The following is a 15,573-nucleotide window of genomic DNA, read 5'->3' as shown; positions in this document are numbered from 1 at the left end:
CTGGATCATATGGTGGATCTATTCTCAACTTTCTCAGGAATCTCCACACTGATGCCCATAACAGCTGAACTAGTTTGCACTCCTACCAACAGTGTAAAAGAGTTCCTCTTTCCCCACATCCTCACCAGCATTTGTTGTTATTTGCTTCTTTATGCTTGCCACTCTGACTGGGGTTAGATGGAATCTCAGAGTAGTTTTGATTTGCATCTCCCTGATGGCCAGTGATGAAGAACATCTTTTCATGTATCTTTTAGCCATTTGTATCTCCCCTTTTGTGAAGTGTCTATTCAATTCAGTTGCCCATTTCTTGATTGGGTTATTTGTTTTGCTAGTGTAGAGTCTTATGAGCTCTTTGTATATTCTGGATATTAGCCCTCTGTCTGAGTGGTGGCTGGTAAAGATCTTCTTCCATTCTGTAGGCTTTCTCTTTAGGTTCTTGATGGTTTGCTTTGATAAGCAGAAGCTTTTTAATTTGATGCTATCCCACTTGTTAATTCTTGCTCTAATTTCCTGAGCTTTGGAGGTTTTGTTGAGAAAGTTACTGCCTGTGCCAATATGTTGTAGTGTTGAACCTATGCCCTCCTCTAATAATTTCACAGTCTCTGGTGTAATTTGTAAGTCTTTGATCTATCTTGACTTGATTCCTGTGCATGGTAAAAGGTAAAGATTTAGTTCCATCTTTCTACAAATGAGTAGCCCATCTCCCAGCACCATTTGTTGAAAAGGCTTTTCCCAGAGTATGAGTTTGGCCCCTTTGTCAAAGAGTAAATGACTATAGGTGTGTGAGTTTGTTTCTGTATCTTCTATTCTGTTCCACTGATCTGTATGCCTATTGTTGTGCCAATACCATGCTGTTTTTTTTACTACTATTGCTCTGTAGTATAATTTGAAGTCAGGGATTGTGATGCCCCCTGCCTGGTTCTTATTGCTGAGAATTGCTTTGGCTGTTATGGGTCCTTTCTTTCTCCATATACAGTTCATGACTAATTTTTCTAGGTCTATGAAGAATGTCATTGGTATTTTGATAGGAATTGCATTGAATCTGTAGATCGCTTTTGGCAGAGTGGTCATTTTGATGATATTTATTCTGCCTATCCATGAGCATGGGAGATCTTTCCATCTTCTAAGGTCTTCAATTTCTTTCTTTAATATTTTATAGTTTTTGTTGTAGAGGTGTTTTACAGTTTTTGGTTAGGTTTATTCCTAGGTATTTTACTGGTTTTGAGGTTATAGTGAATGGAATTTTTTAAATTTCTTTCATTGTGGATTCATTGTTGGCATATAGAAAAGCAACTGATTTCTTTATATTAATTTTGTATCCTGCAATTTTGCCAAATTTGTTAATCAGCTCCAGTATTCTCTTGGTTGAATTCTTTGGGTCTTCCAATTAAAGGATCATGTCATCTGCAAACAAGAATAGTTTTAAGTCTTCTTTTAGGCACTGTGATGTACAATGGAACTCCATAAATCTGACTGTAGACCCATTTCGTCTGTGGTATTGTGCTAGTCTACTCTCTTCTTACTGGTTTTATGTCTGGGTGAATAATCTACTGTCAAAAGTGGAGTATTAAAGTTACCACTTATTAGCCAGGCGTGGTGGCGCATGCTTGTAATCCCAGCATTTGGGAGGCTGAGACCAGAGGATCTCGCGGACATCCTCAGCTACTTAGCGAGGCCCTCTGCAACTCAGTGAGACCCTGTTTCAAAATAAAGAACAAAAAATAGGGCAGGGGGTGTGGTGTAACTCGGAGGTCAAATGCCCCTGGGTTCCATCCCCAGACCCGCAAAAAAACCCTATATAAATATTTTTTTTTTCCAGTACTGGGGATGGAACCCAGGGGCATTTTTATCTCTGAGCTACACTCCTAGCTCTATTTTCCACTCCCTGTTTTGAAACAGGGTCTCACTAAGTTGCAGAGAACCTCACTAGATAGCTGAGGCTGGCCATGAACCTACCATCTTCCTGTCTCAGCCTGCCAAGTACTGGGATTACAAAGGTATGCCACTATGCCCAGCTCCCTAGACCTATTTTATTTTATTATTTTGAAATGCTTTTGCTAGGTTGCTGGAGGCTGAATAAGTTGCCGAGGTTGGCCTTCAACCTGTGATCCTCTTGTCTCAGTCTTCCATGTAAAGAAATTATAGGTGTGTACCACGTGCAGGCTCAGGCTCCAGCTCAGGGGCGGGCTAGGGCAGTAGGCGGCAGAGGCCTGGGCGGTGCAGGGCAGAGTGGAGTCCAAGCCTACTCTGGTCCAGGGCGGCTTACAGGCAGCGGCAGCCTGTCGTGGAGGTGGCTTGGCTCCCTGGCTCTCTGGGTCCCCGAAAGACTTTTCCCTCTTGGGTTATTTTGCCAGTTGGTGTCCGTCAGGTCAGGTCCAGGGATTGTTTGGGCCTGCAATCCGTGCAGGAGGCCTGGCTGTGTCTACGGCAGATCTGATGCTCGAACTCAGTATGCATCATTTTTAATTAATTACATTTATATTGCTTGTGTCTTCTGTTCTATTTACTCATCATTAGCATATCTGCATTGGAAGGAAGAGAATAAATCTTAATCCTGTGTTAAAGGAACCTGTGTTGTTCCTTTTAATTAAGTGTAATTTGGAAGGGCCAAGAATAGACTATTGACAGAATATAATGTTCGTTATTGCTATATTTTGCTTATCATGTTATTTCCATTTTCAGTTTACATTAATTAACAGAGTAGATGATAAAGGTGAATTGAATTTATCTTTTCTCCTACTTAAATGACATTCATTCTCCTAGTAGCCCTGACTATTTCTTATTCACCAGAGCTTTATCATCATCTAAAATTCCACCTATGTTATATAATTATTTCTGTCTCTCCTCATTAGTATATATACCACACAAGTGAAAGATTCTTTTATCTGTTTTTTTCACTGCTGAATCACCAGCAATTAGAAATTATTGCTAATATATACATATACACACTCAGTATTTGGGAGAATGGATGAGTAACATTATCTTCATATCAGCTAAAATTTCAAGTCACCCTTGTCCACTTGATAGGATTTTAAAAGGTTTCTGTTTTTTTGTTTTTGTTTTTGCTATACCAGGGAATTCAGGAGCATTGTACCTCTGAGCTATACCACACCCTATATTTTATTCCTTTTACTTTTTTTATTTTTTATTTTGGTGGTATTGGGGTTCCTGGAAACCCTTCTACTTCTGGGATACACTCTCAGACCTATTTTATACATTTTTTTGTTTTAATTTGGAAACAGGGTTTCTTAAGCCAGAGCGGCTGGCTTCGAACTTGCACGATCCTCCTGTTTCCGCCTCCCAAGCGCGGGGATTACAAGCGTAGCCACCACGCCCGGCCTTCTTTTTACTTTTTGAAACAGGTTCTCACTGAGTTGTGAAGGGCCTCACTAATGTCACTAAGTAGTTGAGGCTGTCCCCGAACCTTGATCCTATGATCTCAGCCTCCAGAATGCTGGGATTACAAGCATGTGGCAACACGCCCAGATGAAAGGGTTTTCTTAATAACTTGATAGGAGATAGGAAGTTTTCTATCCCTAAGAAATTTTTCCAATATTTTTGTAACTAAATGAGAAGTTTTATGTTGTTAGTATTAGTAACTATTTTCAGGAAGTGATATCTGGAAATGTCTTTTATGAGTTTTCCTCGCTCTTGTTTACATACATGAGAATTATTTTTAGGTAAAAGAAGATCTTTTATTTTAATTGCAGCCTAAATAATATTTATTTTAAAGGCATCTTGGATAATGTCTAGAAGGTATCCATTAAAATGTTCCAATAAAGGGATAGTGAAATTTATTAATTATCAGGCTCGATACAGAAATGATCTTGGTTTAGCATTACAGGATACTGCTTTTAGGATTCATGGGGAAAAGAAAGTACCATATATTTCTCATATGTTTTATTTTCTCATTTATCTGATTGCATTTGTTGTTAATTATAATATTATGTTAAACAGAAGATGTTCTTAAATGTTTTATATAAAAGTATTAGAGATGGAGACAGGTGTAGTGGCACACACTTGTAATTCCAGTACTTGGAAGGCAGAGACAAGAGCATCACGGTTCACAGTCAGCCTCAGCTTCTTAGTGAGGCCTTCTGCAACTTAAGTGAGACCCTGTTTCAAAATAAAGAACAAAATAATTAGGCCAGGGTATAGCATGGAGATAGAATATCCCTGGGTTCCATCCCCAGCACCACACACACACATACACACATACACACACACACACACACACACACACACACACACACACACACTTAAGCTATGTGGATATGAGTTGATGTGTACAGAGCTGAAGTATGTGTACAGAGTAAATTATTTCCTTCTATTAAGAGAAACTATTTTAATTGCTTGTACATATTACAAAACATAATATTACTATACCTTATTTTTACTTCTTTAAAACAAATATCAACAATATGTAGTTACCTAAAACATGGCAAATATATATGATGGGATAATTATATAGTCAATGACATTATTTTTCTAATGTTTGAGGTGAAGTTGATTTTTTAAAAAGCTATATAAAAGCTGGGCATGGTGGTGCACACTTGTAATGCCAGTACTTGGGAGGCTGAGTCAGGATGGTTGTAAGTTCATGGCCAACCTCAGCTACATAGGGAGGCCCTCCGCAAGTTAGTGAAGCCCTGTTTCAAAATAAAGAATAAGGCTGGAGTTATGGCTTGAAGGTAGAATACTCCTGGATTTAATCTCCACTGCCACAAAAAAAGCATTATACAAAACATTTGATTGTATATCAATTTTCTGTTTATTATTTTAGATTTTTATTAAGTGTAGTATAATTACATTTCATATTGAGATTCTTCAAATTATGCATACAACTTTTATGTTTTGGAAAGTAAACAGAGAGGCACATTAGCAAAAATAGCAGAATAGTTATAAAACAAAATTTTTTTTTCTAGGTGATGTGATTTTGACTATTTCTCCTTCCTTTTAACAGTGATTCATAAAACATTATTTTCATAATAAAGAAGACATTTTACAAATAAGTGAAAGTCAAAAGAGAAAACAACAGCAATACCCATTTTGGCCTTTTCAGATGTGATCCATATTTTATCAACTCAGAAACTGTTGTTCTAAGCCTCAAAACCAAGTCCACTTCAGTGACATCAAAGACTGAAATATTTTTGAAACAAGTAAAATCATTCTGGAATTTTGCTCACCACAATGAATTCAAAAGACTTCTGTTTGTTCTGATGTACTTTGTCAGACTTAAAATACTTTATTTGGGAAAATCAGCCACATTAATATTTTTCCTAATATTCTTGTTAACAAGACCGAAGTCGATAACCAGAAAATATTGTTTTAATTGGAATGACAAAAAGAATGTATTCAATCACTATCAAGCTTGTTATTTTAGCCAAAAGTCAAACATCCTTAAATATAATGTGTCTCATATATGTGTGTGTGTGTGTGTGTGTGTGTGTATTGCAGTACTGGAGATTGAATCAAGGGGCATTCTACCTCTGAGCTATACCTCCAGCCCTTTATTTTGTTCTTTATTTGAAACAGGGTCTCACTAATTTTGTAGAGCTTCACTAAGTATCTGAGGCTGACCACAAACCTACAGTCCTCCTGTCTCAGCTTCCCAAGTACTGGAATTATAAGTGCATGCCACCATGCCCAGCTTCCTATAGATACTTTTAATATAATGTTTTATTTGATACAACAAAGAAAATTACAGACATTTGTACTTTTTAGATTATCTAGCAGAAGTTTCAGTCCTCTTTTTTAGTTAATTTACTGGCTTGCTTGTTTATTCTGGGGAAACAAAAGTAGAGAAGGTCCTATTTGGACTGTCACAGTCAATCTACCTTATCCTTCAGTGATGCTCACATGGCTGGTGTTCAGAAATGGTTCAAAAATGATATGCTCTTGCTGGAGCTGCTTGGTTTCTCCAGTAAAGTAATAACTAAACTATGGAAAATGCAAGGGAAAACATGCTTTACCCAGAGTCTTTCCAACTAGTTAAGAGTTTTTGGCAATAGATGGGATATATACACAATGGAATTTTACTCAGCCATAAAAAAACACAATTGCATCATTTATGTAAAAATAGATGGAACTGGAGAATATTATGATAAATGAGATTAGTCACAAAAATAAGAAATAGGATGCTCTCCCTAATATGCAAAAGCTGGGAGAAAATGGGTCATAGGAGGAACTCTGGGCAAAGAAGGAGATATTGTAGATTAGCAAATAAGGTGACCTAACTGAGAAGATGGGAGGGGGAAGAGGGAAATTCTCTAATCTTCATGTTGGACTTTAACAAACATATCAATGTTAATCACTAAGCCAAAAATGAGGAGGGAGGAAGAGGGAATGGGGCAGGAATTGGGTAAGGGCTAATTGGGTGATGTGTGTATATATATGACTCCACCATCTTGTACTCCATTAAGGTGACTACAGTGCACCAATAAAAATTTTAAAAAATAGTTTTTGGTTAAGGAATGATCTTTAGCTTACACACATCTTCTACACTAGTCAAGATTAGTCTGGATGGCAAAATTAGAATTCATTGACCTTATACCTAAAATTATGTGTTGCCTGAGAAAAGACCCTGTTCTCTTATAAAATTCACAGAATAAAGTGTTTATGATCATTCATTACAGTTTGGATTCATGGCAGATTGGCATGAGGCAGGTAAATCAACACTACCAATTTTTTTTTTCCATTACTGGGGATGGAACCCGGGACATTCTACCTCTGAGCGACACCTCCAGACCTATTTTTTATTCTTTATTTTGAAACAGGGTCTCACTGAGCTGCAAAGGGCCTAAGTAGTAACTGACGCTGTCCTCAAACCGCAATCCTCCTGTCTCAGCCTCCCAAACGCTGGTAAAAAGCAAGCGCCACCATGCCTACCTTACGAAATTCTTTGTTCAGAATTGTGGAGAGATCAGGAGGCAAAATTATTATTGATAGAATCAACATATTAGCTGTTGGACTTCATGATCCTCATGGTAAACTTAATATAATTCCACAGGGGAGGCCTATTTTGCCAGTAGTCTTTCTTTTTTAATATTTTTATTGGGGATATTGGCATATTATAATTATACATGATAGTGAGATTAATATTGACATATGTTCATATATCTACATATCATTATTTGGTCTCTTTCTTTCCCCAAACCTACCTTTTGCCTTCCCTCCTCCCATCCCATCCCCAATCGCCTTCAGATGCTCCACTGGTTTTCTCTTATTTTACATGAGGTCCCTTTTTATTCTTTGTTCTTTCTAGCTTCCACATATGGGAAACAAACATGCCGAGCATTCCTTGATTTTCTGAGTCTGGCTGATATCACTTAGCATGATATTCTTCTATCCATTATTCCACAAATGATGTATTTTTGTTCTTATAACTGAGTAAAACTCCACTGTGTTTATATATCACATTTTCTCTATTCATTCATTTGTTGACAAACACCTAAGCTAGTTTTATAAATTGGCTGCTGTGAATTGCACTGCTATAAATAAGGGTATGCAGGTTATCAAGACAGCATGCTGACTTTAGTTCTCTGGGGCAAATACCAAGACTTAGTATAGCTAAATCAAATGGTGGTTCCATTCCTATTCTTTTTTTCTTTCTTTCTTTCTTTTTCTTTTTCTTTTTTTATGGTACTGGAATTCCTGGAAGCCCTTCTATCTCCGGGCTACACTCCCAGACCTATTTTTATATTTTTATTTGGAAACAGGGTCTCTTAAGCCTGCGAGGCTGGCTTCGAACCTGCGCGATCCTCCTGTCTCCGCCTCCCAAGCACAGGGATTACAAGGGCGCGCCACCACACCCCGGCTCATTCCTATTCTTTTAAGGAACCTCCATACTGATATCCATACTGGTTATACTACTATACAATCCTACCAACAGTGTATAAGTGTTCCTTTGGCCCCACATCCTTGCCAGCATTTATTTTTGTTTGTATTGTTGATGATCGTCATTGTGTGTGTGTGTGTGTGTGTGTGTGTGTGTGTGTGTGTGTGGTACTGGGGATGGAACCCTTCTCCCGGCTACACTCCCAGACCTATTTTATGTTTTATTTGGAAACAGGGTCTCTTAAGCCAATGTGGCTGGCTTTGAACCTGCGGGATCTGCCTCCCAAGCACTGGATTACAAGTGTGTGTCACCACATGCCCAGCAAATATGATCGCCATTCTAACTGGAATTAAATGTATTCTTAGTATAGTTTTGAATTACACTGCCCTGATTTTTATGGCATTGAACATATTTTCTAGATTTTTGGTGGATATTTTTATTTCTTCTTTTGAAAATATCTATTAAGTTCAATTGTGCATTTATTGATTTCATTACTTATTTTTTAAGGGAGTGTTAAATTTTTTTAGCTCTTTATTTATTTTAGATATCTGAATTTTACTATTCTGTCAGAAAAATATCTGCAGTTTTTCTCTCATTCTGTGGGCTCTCTCTTCATGCTCTTGAATATTTCTTTTGCTGTGAATAATTTTTTTTTTAATTTGATGCCTTCACATTTATAGATTCTTGTTCCTTGCCTATAACTATATGTTGAAGACTTGGCCCTATGTTTTTAATAGAATTTGCAAAGTTTATGGTCTGATTTCTAGGTCTTTGATCTATTTTGAGATAACTTTTTTGCATTGTGAGAGATAGAGGTCTAGTTTCTTCTACACATAGATGTACAGTTTTCCCAGAACTATTTGTTGAAAAAGTTGTCTTTTCTTCAATATACATTTATGACATCTTTGTAAAGGATTAGATGGCTATAACTGTGTAGATTTGTTGCTGTGTCTTCTATTCTGTTATTCTATTTGTCCATTTTTGTGTCAATATAATGCTGTTTTTGTTATTACAGCTCTTTAAAATAATTTGAAATTACTTATTGTGATACCTCCAGCATGGTTCTTATTTCTCACAATTACTTTGTCTATCCTTAGTCTTTTTTGTTTTTTATATAAATTTTGGGACCATTTTTTTCTAGTTCTATGAAAAATGTCATTTATATTTTAATATAGATTATATTGAATCTGTTTATCATTTTGGCAGTATGACTATTTTGACAATATTTATTCTGCTGATCCAAGAAGATAGGAGCCATGTATTTTTTTAAAAAGCCATTTCTATCTAATATGTTCTTTAATTTTTTCTGTGTTGTATAATTTTCATTGTAGAGGTCTTTTTATCTTCTTGGTTTGATTTAGTCCTAAGATTTTTTGAGGCTGTTATTAATGGAATTGTTTTCAGAGTTTTTCTCAGTAGATTTGTTACTGATATATTGAAAAGTTGATTTTGTATTTGGCTACTTTACTAAATGTACCATCTCTAAAAGTCTTCTGATTTAATATTTTAGTTTGAATTTGAAGTAGTATATTGAATTGGAGTGGTGATAGTAGAAATCCTTGATGTGTGCCTTATTTTCAAGGGAGTATTTTAGTTTTTTCCTGTTCAGTATGATGTTGGTTTTAAGGTTTTCATATATAGCCTTTATAATGTTAAGGCAAGTTCCTTCTTTCCCTAATTGCTTCAGAGGTTTTAACATGAATGGGTGCCTGATTTTTTCAATTGTTTTTCTGCCGGTAATCTATGCTAACTCACTCTGAGTGAATGACATTTATTTTTTCTTTGCACAGTTTTATAGAATGCCTGTCTGCCTTCCTTCTTTCCTTTCTTCCTTTTTCTTCCTTTCTTTCCCTCATCCCAAATATATAAATATTTTTGTAAGCCAGATCATTTTAAATGTATTACAAAACTTTGCTAAGTAATTGAATCCTGTTAGATATTCTTACTCTAAATATTCTTCCTAATAGCATTTATCTATTTAAAAATCAGTATAGCAATTTAAAAGTTTCCTTTATAATAATGCAAATAAAATTAGAGTTAGCAAATCATACCGTAAAGCACCGGTATGTTAAAGAAGAATAAATTATTGAGACTTTTACTGAGTTTGTGTAAAAGACTGACTCTTGACTTGAAATTTAGAAATATTTTAAAAATAATTCTCTTAGAACTTTTTTTCTCAAGTCCTTTGACATTTTCTTCTTTGGGATTAGATTAATTATTAATAAGCATCCAGATTGGCTCAGGAATATGCCTTCAGGAAAAAATGGTTTATTCAGTTGAATTTGGGAATCATAAGTTACTTTTTCAAAATGCATTAAATACTTTTCACTATCTCTCAAAATCTAGAATTTCATTGTCATGTTGTTTAGAGACATGCTTATATATAAAATCTGGAATTCTCTCCAAAACATTCATGTAAAAAGGAAAAATCAATCTTTTGTATTTTATAACTAAATGTAAATATAATAAAATATAGTTTTATTAAGAGTCTTGGTGTAGTGGAAAGAAGCTGACCTTCATCTATTTTGTATTCTACTTAACTGTTTATTTTTTTTGTTTGGTCTTGGACAAAAGCTCTTTGGAACTCCTAGTTCATTATCTATAAAGTAGAAATTTCCTATATTTCTTGGCTGGTAGGCTGATTGATAATATTATATTCAAAGTATATTTCATATTCATTATATCTTTTAATAAATATCAGTTATCATCACCATCATTATTTCAATTATTGATATTGACAATAATAGAAGGAGGATAAGGAAAATCTGGAAGCTTATGACAATTTTGTCTGAATTATAGTAGTCTTTGTTTTTTATCCATGGGGTATACATTGTAAAAACCACAGTAATTGCCCAAAACCAAGTTTAATAACAAATCTTTCATATACTGTGTTCAGTCTTGCCCATACATTTTTTTTAAGAAAGCTGAATTTATAAATTAGGCAAAGTAGGAGGCCTTTCTCAAAATTGAAATTTATTAAGGTTTTCTTTATGAGCTATGAGCTTTTTTGTTTTTTTCAGTTTGAGACACAACTGAAAAAACAGCACAAAAACCTTCTACCACAAATTTATTTTTCCTTTGTCGCATTTCACTGATACTATAGAGTTTAGTAATGCCAGCATGCAATATTTTTATTTTCTTACTAATATGAGAACTTTTACATTTTTATTATTTTCTTTCTTCTTTCTTTCTTTCTCTCCCTCTTCTTTCTTTCTTTCTTTCTTTCTTTCTTTCTTTCTTTCTTTCTTTCTTTCTTCCTTGATGGTACTGAAGATTTAACCCAGGGCTACATGCATGCTGGTAAAGCATATTTCTACTGAGCTACATCCCCAGCCTTTTGTTTGTTTCACTTTATAACACAAGGTCCCCCTAAGATGTCCAGCCTGGCCTCAAACTTGTGCTCTCCTTGCCTCACCTAATTATCTGGGACTATAGAAATGTCACTTTGCCCATAAGACTACATTTTCCCTGTTAGGAAGCACTTTGCAAAATTAAGTGTGTGTTTGTGTGTGTGTGGGCTTGATTGGTTTTTTTGGTTTTCAAAAACAAAATAACACTAAGTTAATTGACATCATTGAGATATAGGACATTGATATGCAAAAAGGATTTTTGGTGCTTTTTTTACATCAGAATAGCCAACATCATTACTTTTGAGCCATGACTAGGTAAAATAAGATGTTACTTGAACACAACCCCTGCAATACCAAGACAGTTGGATAACTAAGACTTCCATGTATAACTAATGGGTAGGTGGAATATACAGTGTGAATACACTGGGCAAGGGATCATTCACATCCTAAGTAGGACAGAGTAGAGCGGCCAGAGATTTGGTCTCAATACTCAGAATGGTGTGCACCTTAGTACTCACAAATTACTTATTTCTGGAAATGTTTATTTAATATTTTTGAATCCTTAATTGAGCACAGGTAACTGAAGCCATGAAAAGCAAAACCCTAGATAAGAAGAGATTCTAGTTTATTCTGACTCTGGCTTCATAAATATAAAATTTATTTGATAACTATATTGGGTTTGTTTTGCTTTTTTTCTTGTTTATTTTCTGAGTCTGATTTTTAAAAAATGTATTTATGTCTCATGCGACAGAAATATTACCAAGGGATTACTTTATTCTCTAGCACCTTGTTTTCTTTTCTGGAACCCTTCATATGAACCTGGATCCCCTAGACAAGTATTCTGATAGTGAGCTGTGGGAGGTGCTGAAATTGTGTCACTTAGAAGAGTTTGTGCAATCACTCCCCAAGAAGCTATGGCATGAGATTGCGGAGGGTGGTGAAAACCTCAAGTCAGCTGCTAGGAGCAGAGCTTGCCAGGCTATCCACCCCACACTCTTTAGAGAACTGAACTGGACTGGGCTGGTCTCAGTCTTCCCATTTCCTTTCACACCTGCCTTTTCTGCACTTCCAAGTACTAAGTGCCATTTTTTCTTTAAGTATCTCCACAGTTACTTCCTCAATGAAGTGTCACTGGTCTCCCTTCTCTGCCCTCCAGTCTGACCTACATGTATCTCAACTGTACTCTTAGCCAACATGTATGCCTTGAACATGGAAGGGACCAAACTCTACTTCAATTCTGTCTTCTCCTAGAAAAAAAGCTACTGGAAGGCAAGTCCTCAGTTTTAAGCATCTTTGTGTGATAGTTCCAAGCATAGAGCCTTTCACTTTGTTGACTCCCAGCAAATATTTGTAGAATAATGAGCATGCATTGTAGAGTAATATATATATATGTGTGTGTGTGTGTGTGTGTGTGTGTGTGTGTGTGTGTGTACTGAGTTACTGTATTTTTTATGAATCAGTAAATTACAGAAAAATAATTTGTTGAGCTGCTTTTGGAAAAAATTTTTGGTAATTCTATATTGACTAAATTTTATGATGTGCTTTACTTAAAAATAATTTTTGCAATACTTTTACTCTGCTTTTGTTTAAAAATGGTATTTTCTATGGAATATATTATTTGGCTGGATCAACTTCAGTCAAATATGTATTAGATGTTAATTCATAAGAAAATTGTAGATTTGTAATACTAATCATATTTTAGGAAACATTTTTTATTTTTATGGTTTTATGTAATAGGAACAACATTATCTGTCTGATTTGCCTTTCCAATCTGAATTGTTCAAACTTCAATGGCATTTTTTCTTTCAATCTTTCAATATATTTTAAATAAAATATATATACTTTTTGCAGTACTAGGGATGGAACCCAGGGGCATTCTACCTCCAAGCTACACCCCAGCTATTTTTTATTCTTTATTTTGAAACAGGGTCTCACTTAGTTGCAAAGGGCCTCACAAAATAGCTGAGGCTGTTCGCAAACCCTGATTCTTCTGTCTCAGCCTCCTAAGTGCTGGGATTACAAGTGTGCACCACCACACCCGTCTAAGTAAAATATTTTTACAAGTTTTTCAAGACCCATCAACATTTTTTGTACACATTTTCTCCATCCTGGGCAAAATTATACATACAACCTTGCTTCATTTCCTAAGGGTATTTATAGAATAATGCTCTTAATCTATAAAACATTTGTCACTATCAATACTCACTATAGAATATAAGATTATCTACCGACTTCACCAAAAATGTTTTGGTGAAAGAGGACACTGAGCTGTAAGATTTAGAATCTAGAGCCGCAAGATTCTATTTCTTTGCCATGATGTCTCATTCCTAGAAGAGACACTTAGAATCTTAAGAATGAAGGAGAAAAATTAAAATCAATGTCATTATAGGTAAAATAAATAAAATAAATGTTTGAGGTGTGGTGGTCATTCATATATGTAGAAGTCACGCCGATGGCTGGTTCTGTTTTAAGATCTTTCATTAGTTTAGCATCCAAGTTACCAACTCTGGCTACAACATCAAAGTCTTGACAATAACTAGTTTGTTTTAAGAAGGCAGAAATTTGCCGGGCATGGTGGCGCATGCTTGTAATCCCTGTGCTTGGGAGGTGGAGACAGGAGGATCGCACAGGTTCGAAGCCAGCTGCGCTGGCTTAAGAGACCCTGTTTCCAAATTAAAAAGTATAAAAATAGGTCTGGGAGTGTAGCCCGGAGGTAGGAGGGTTTCCAGAAACCCTAGTACCACCACCAAAAAAAAAAAAAAGGCAGAAGTTGGTATGGGCTGTCTGAGGGCTGCCTCCAGGTAGGCTCCGATTGCCGTATAGCCTCTCTTCACCTGCAATTACTAGAACAGGCTGGCCTTTCGCAAGGAAGCTGAACTCCAAGAGTGAGCCAGCAGGCAAGAATGAACACTCAAGATAGAAGCATTTTTGTTTTTTAAAACCAAATTTTGGAAGAAACAACCCAGCACTTCTGCTGTATTTTCCATTAACAGTGTCCTTAAATCTTGCCCAAATTCAAGGGGAAAATACTTACACAAGAAGGTGGCTACCAGGAGGTACGATGACTGGGTGCCAAACCAGAGGCTGATTACCTCAATAAATGAGACACTGTGTATTTATTAAAATTTAAAAAGGGCGAGAAATCTGATAAATGGAGAGCGTGGGACCTAGCACATCTCAGTAGCAGTAATAAACAAAAATCAACTACAGAGGAGACAGCTCCTTGGCAAAAAAAACAAAGCAACAAAGATACATATGAACGAAAACACAAGAAAGGAATCACAGCAGAATAAAATCCAATACTCAGAATACAAGATCCACAGCAAAAAGTCCGAGCCTGCGACTGGCCTGGTGTGGCAGCTGGCACCATCTGGGGCCACTGGCCTGAACCATGACTGCCAGCTCCGCAGCCCAAAGAAATTCTGGCAAGTAAGCCAAGGTCTTGAAGTGCAGAAAGCAGCAGGAGAGCTCCCACATCTTAAGTGACCAGCACCACACTTCAGGGATGGAGAAAAAGCTTACAAAGTCATGTGCCGGCACCCACAGTGGTGCACTGTGCCTTCCAGAGATCCAGGCCCGCAGGACAGTAAATTAACCAAGTTTCTCAGCTAAGGACTGCCCAGAGCAGCTCCAGGAAAACAGGTGGGCTAAGATCTGGAGGCCTACCCCAGAAGTAGTCGAGTTAGAACCTACAGAGACAAAGGAAAGGCCCATAGTGCTCAGGGTACAGTACTCACACAGGGTCACAGGGGGATCGCTCTGAGATTGCACTGGACACCCTCTACGGGTTCAGGTACAGAGGTGCAGGTCTGGGACCAGAAGTCTCTGAGCCCAGAGCCCAGAAAGCACAGAGCTGAGGGCCTGAAAGAGCAGAGCCCAGAGCCAGAGAACACAGTGCCCAGGGCTGGAGAGTGCAGAGTCCAGGGCCAGAAAGAGCAAAGCCCAGGGCAAGAAAACACAGAAACCTGTGCTTACATGGAACTCATTTACAGTGATACCCATTGCACTGACACCTGAGCACAAAGCTGTCAGAGGCAAGAGGGGGGTGTAAACACTCATAAAGTGGGTCCAAAAGGTGACAACAGGTTACGAAGCAAATGGAAGATACTGGAACATACTCCAGAATCTACTACAATGGACAGACATTATACAGGCCTTATATGTGTAAATTAGCAGTACTGCTTTTTATTTCTCACTGTTGCTAGTTTTAATTTTTATTTTTTTTTAGTGATATAAACATTTACCAACACAATTAACAAGATTTATCAGCAGGTCAGTGGTAGAATTATGAAGACTAAGGCAAGTTGGGGTGAAGGTGGGAGTGAAATTTGAAGGAAGAATAATGGCTTGGATTCTAACTATTTCAGTTTCTGTGGCATTTAAGAT

General features: G+C 36.7%; 1 pseudogene across 1 annotated transcript in view; it reads left to right on the top strand.

Moving 5' to 3' along the window:
• The window catches only part of LOC308263456 (multidrug resistance-associated protein 1-like), a 65,956-nt pseudogene extending 51,704 nt beyond the window's left edge, over positions 1 to 14,252 (top strand). The window contains exon 7 of the transcript in view: positions 14,208 to 14,252. The product of the transcript in view is annotated as a multidrug resistance-associated protein 1-like (transcript). The remainder of the gene's footprint in view (positions 1 to 14,207) is intronic.
• Positions 14,253 to 15,573: the final 1,321 nt, after the last annotated feature.

Source organism: Muscardinus avellanarius (genome assembly GCF_963383645.1).
Source record: "Muscardinus avellanarius genome assembly, chromosome: 5".
Lineage (NCBI taxonomy): Eukaryota > Metazoa > Chordata > Mammalia > Rodentia > Gliridae > Muscardinus > Muscardinus avellanarius.
This window is presented reverse-complemented; position numbering and strand designations above follow the sequence as displayed.